The sequence below is a fragment of the Coffea eugenioides genome, chromosome 1 (genome assembly GCF_003713205.1).
Source record: "Coffea eugenioides isolate CCC68of chromosome 1, Ceug_1.0, whole genome shotgun sequence".
NCBI classification, from domain to species: Eukaryota; Viridiplantae; Streptophyta; class Magnoliopsida; order Gentianales; family Rubiaceae; genus Coffea; species Coffea eugenioides.
This window is the reverse complement of record NC_040035.1, coordinates 28,184,926-28,189,808: the sequence shown is the minus strand read 5'-3', so window position 1 is coordinate 28,189,808 and position 4,883 is coordinate 28,184,926. Positions and strand designations below refer to the sequence as shown.

The window sequence follows — 4,883 nt, the reverse complement described above, 5'->3', positions numbered from 1 at the left end:
CATCTTTCCCTCAATTCTCTCAAACCGTTGAGTAGTGGCACTAGCTAACTTTTCAATTTTATCATTTGATACATTTGCCAGCTTTTCAATTGCCAATTCCCAAGTTGGTTTGATCTCCGGAAGTGGTTGTTTTGGTTGAAAATCCGGTGGATTAATTGGTCTTTGTTGGTTCCCTTGATCTTTCCATCCAAAATTCGGGTGATTATGCCATCCTGGATTGTAGGTATTGGAATATAGATTGTTTTGGGGTGGACGGTTGTAATTGTTCAGATATTGAACCTGTTCGCTGCTAGAACACATAGAATCATCATAATCTCCGTCGAAGTAGTACAACATGCAACAACTACTCCTTGATTAGAACTAGAACCAACATGCCTATTAAGCATCTTAACCACATTATCCATTTTTGTACTTAACATATTTAAAGTATCTACTTCAAGCATACCTGCGGTTCTCCTTGTATTATCTCGTTCGTTGGCCCATTGGTAGTTATTAGCAGCCATTTCTTCAATCAATTGTTGAGATTCCTCAGCTGTCTTTCTCATCAATGCTCCTCCTGCTGCCGCATCTACATGCGTCTTTGTTGGATAGGTGAGACCATTGTAAAATGTTTGGACTACTAGCCAATCTGGTAAACCATGATGAGGACATCTTTATTGCAATTCCCGATAGCGCTCCCAGGCTTTGTACAATGTCTCTACTTCCTGTTGAGAGAAACTAGTTATATCCATTCTAAGTTTAACAGTTTTTCCAGGTGAAAAGAATTTATTAAGAAAAGTCTTAGCTAATTCAGCCCAAGTTGTAAAAGTGTTAGGAGGATGAGATTGTAACTAAATCTTGACCTTGTCCCTTAGTGAAAATGGAAACAATCAAAATTTAATTGCATCATCACTAATACTATTAAACTTAATTATATCACAGATTTCAAGAAATGTTAACAAGTGAGAATTTGAATTTTCGGTAGCATTACTTTCATATTGAGATTGTTGTACCATTTGAATCAGTGATGGTTTAATTTCAAAATTATTAGCATTTACCGTTGGCATTGCGATGCTAGTTTGAAAATCTTGTGTTCCCTGTAAAGCAAAATCTTGTAGAATTCATCTATTTGGTTCATTTTTCGCCATTTCTTTTTCAAATGGTAATTCTATCAAGATTTCTTCTATCGGTTACCAAACCTCTTGTTCATCTTGAGCGGTGTATTCCTCCTTTGTCTCCGTAGTATCCTCTCAATTTCAAGATCGAAAAGCGCAACTTCTCAATTTGATCAGTGCATACACTACAAATAAAAACAAGATAAATTTTACAGTTTTAATTGTTAAAATCAACTATAAACAACTTGAATAAAAACAATTGAAAAGTCTAAATTAATAGAGATGAATAGGCCCTAATATTGCCGCTCCCCGACAACGGCGCCAAAAACTTGACGAGACTTTTATATCAATAGAAGTTTAAATCCGATTTTATACTCGTTGACTGCAAGTATACAGGCTAAAATTGTAATGTAGGGTATGTATCGGGTCGATCCCACAAAAGCAAATTAACCAATTACTAGGTCCTTACTTTCTCTATTATTTAGACTTATGAATGAAGTTTAGCAGAGAAATTATATTGCTATTGACTACAAATCTGATCTATAAATCTAATTTAGCAAATGCTAAATGCAAATGGAGAAATTTCACTCAAGAATGAATCTAGGGATGTAGATTCCACTTATGGCATAAACAACACAAATGAACAGATTTACCTCTTGTTATTATTCTTGTTTAACAAGGGATTCATTTTCAATTTTACCCAGTCTCATTTTCATGATGAAATGGCCTAGAGTAGTTCAGTTTTCCCTATTTTCATGGTGAAATACTAGTTTTACTTTGTTTTTCTTCATGAAATGTTAAGTAATCCATTTAAGTGTATCTCTATTTTCATGAACATACAACTTTAGTTCTACGTATGTGTTTCCATTGTTACTACCAATTCTCATTGAACAATAACAACCATAAACATGCTATTGGTGATCAATCAATAACAAGTAATCACAACTGCACAAATAGACAAGTTAATATAAGATAAAACAAGTGTAAATCACATTCAATTCATATCATTTAACCATAAGTTTCATCTACTCCCTAGATTAAGAAGTTTAGCTACTCATGAATGATATAACAATCAAACTCGCAAGTTTATTAATGCAAAACATCATAAAATACAAGTACAAGAAAGATAAAGGAAAGCTTAGCCAATTGATGGTGAAGCTCTAAAATTTCTACTATATTTTTGTACAAGATGATTTCAAGTGAAAACTCCAAGTGCTTCTTCCGTAACTCCTATGCTAGAGAGAAACTTGTTACAAGAAGGAAAACTAGCTACCTCCGGTTCTCTTTTTAGCTTCTCCCTTGTGTTTTTGCATAAAAGGTGGTAGAAAGACATTTTTTTTTCTTCTTTATGATTTCAACCACTCAGATTTTGTAAAGGAAGTCAAAAGATATATTGTTTTGATTTGTCAATAACTTATTTTGTCTTCCCTTTTGTTGTAGAAGCATGTGCCACCGAATTCTCTCTCCCAAGATAGCTGGAAAGTTCTGTGAAAGGTGAGAAAAATGGCTGTGCCACTTGCAGAAGAGAGAGGCAGATCCGAAGGGTGGAGAACGATCCGAACTCAGATCAAGGCTGATCCATGGCCTTTCTCTTATGGATCCGAGCTCGGATCGTTTGACCTCGGGTGCACTGCTCCAGAAATACAGACGAGGGCTCGGATCTCTATCTGTTCACACGGATTCGAGCTCGGATCCTGTGCTGGTTAATTTTCAGTTTTTTACTTCTTTTCCTTTTTCTTCATTTTTTCTCCTAGTATCCTTGTACTTTATCCTCCAGATGATCCTTACATTTTTCGTCATCTTGTGCATGTATTCCATATATCAATATCCTTCACATTTTCACAAAATTAACATTTAATCCACTCATTTATCAAATTTTGAACATTTAAATAATATTTAAGCAATTATCACCAAAAAAGTTCAAATATGACTTTAATCTTCTCAAAACATACCAAAAGTTTATGCCAAACTTGTACAAAATGTATGTTAAATATTCACTTATCAACCCTCAAAGTGTTTTTGCTGTTATTCGGCATCTGAGGAGTCAATTGAACATTTATTTTCCAATGGCCATATAGCGTCCACAATTTGTCATTATTTTGGAGCTTTATGTGGATTGGCCTTTCCAGGGTCATCTTTGCATTCCCGTATTGTGGGTTGGTGGTTGAGGTCACATGATTCTGAGATACGACGATTTATTGGACGCATTCTTCCCAGTGTAGTTTGTTGGCAGATTTGGAAAGCAAGAAATAAAACAATGTTTGAGGATGTCCAAATGAGGTCGCCTACCATTTGTCTTGCCATTTTCTTGGATATCCAGACCATGGTGGGAATTCATTTCAAACAAGTGTTCAGAGTACATTCATCATTTGTATGATTGGCCGTATTCATCTCATACTGGGGTTACATACAAACTTGTTCGTTAGGAAACAAAGGAATCCGGTCGGTTCATACTAAATACGGATGGATGTTCTAAGGGTAATCCAGGAGTGGGTGGAGGCGGTGGGGTTCTTCGGGATTCAAATGGCATATCTTTGATTGGTTTTTCAGCATATCTTGGGGAAACTACAAGTCTATGTGTAGAGGTTCGTGCCCTCCTTATTGGTCTTCAAACATGTGTACATAGGGGTTCTGGGAATCTCTATGTTCAATCGGATTCTTTGGTATTAGTTGGAATTCTTCAGCAACGCATTCAGTGCCCCTGGAAGATTCGAAGAGAGATTAGGCAGATTTGGCAGTTCGTAAAAGATCCTGATCGTTTTTCGCATTGTTACAGGGAAGCTAACACAGTTGCTGATACGTTGTCCAATATGGGCGTATCTCATCCAGAGCATCAAGTCAAGTTATATGAGTCCTTTAATACATTCCCAAATATGGCTCGTGGAGCAATTCGTTTTGACAGATTAGGGATGCTTTCAATTCGGAAAATTAGGCGTATGAAAGGATGAGGATAAAGGAGAATTGGAGCTAGTTTGCTGTTGAATGGGGAATGCAGATTTTCTGTTTGATTTATTGCCTTTATAGTTGATTGATGTACTTCGAAGTGGTCTTTCTCCGTGTGTAACATTTGTTTCTATCAATAAAAAAAAATTTGAAAAAAAAGACATTGTATCATTTTATTCTAACTGCAATTCTTTAGTTCATTTTGACCACTCTCAGCATATCATCATTGTTTTGTATAGTTCCAGCCACTAATATTGTTAACAAAATTAACCAGATAAAGGATGCTACAAATTAATGACAATGTATTGTTTTATTCTAACTGCAATTCCTTGGCTTCTTTTGACCACTTTTAGCATTTGATTGATTTATAGGGTCCTCCACTCAATTTATTTTACTAAAGTTGTCATTGATTGGAATTAAATAGATACACTTGAGAATTTATGATGCAGAGTTTCTAAAATTGAGAGTTTATGGTACGAACTATTCAAAATTAAAATTTAAGGTGCAAAATGAAAAAGTGTTGTACGTTCAGGGGTGCAACGTAAAGTTAGCGATAATGGCTAAATTTGTGAATTTTTTTTAATGTGTTTCATAATTTTTTTGAGTCAATTCGTAGGATTAATTGGTATAAATTGTTCATTTTTTGTCTTTAATTTGCACCTTAAGTTGATTTATGAATTAGTTGTAATTTTGTCATTTTACTTGAAAAATCTCTTTATTTTTGTAGGTATTGCTGGAAATTTTCGAAATTTGTACATACATATGTTGTATTATGAATGATTCTAAATTGTACATATATTATAATTAATGTCTATTCATTCATGTTTTTGATATACATACATGTAT

General features: G+C 34.7%; 1 non-coding gene across 1 annotated transcript; it reads left to right on the top strand.

The window, feature by feature from the left end:
• Nucleotides 1-633: 633 nt before the first annotated feature.
• Nucleotides 634-740, top strand: LOC113753188. The gene has a single exon (XR_003464992.1). It is a non-coding gene; the product is annotated as a small nucleolar RNA R71 (small nucleolar RNA).
• The last annotated feature ends 4,143 nt before the right edge of the window (nt 741-4,883 follow it).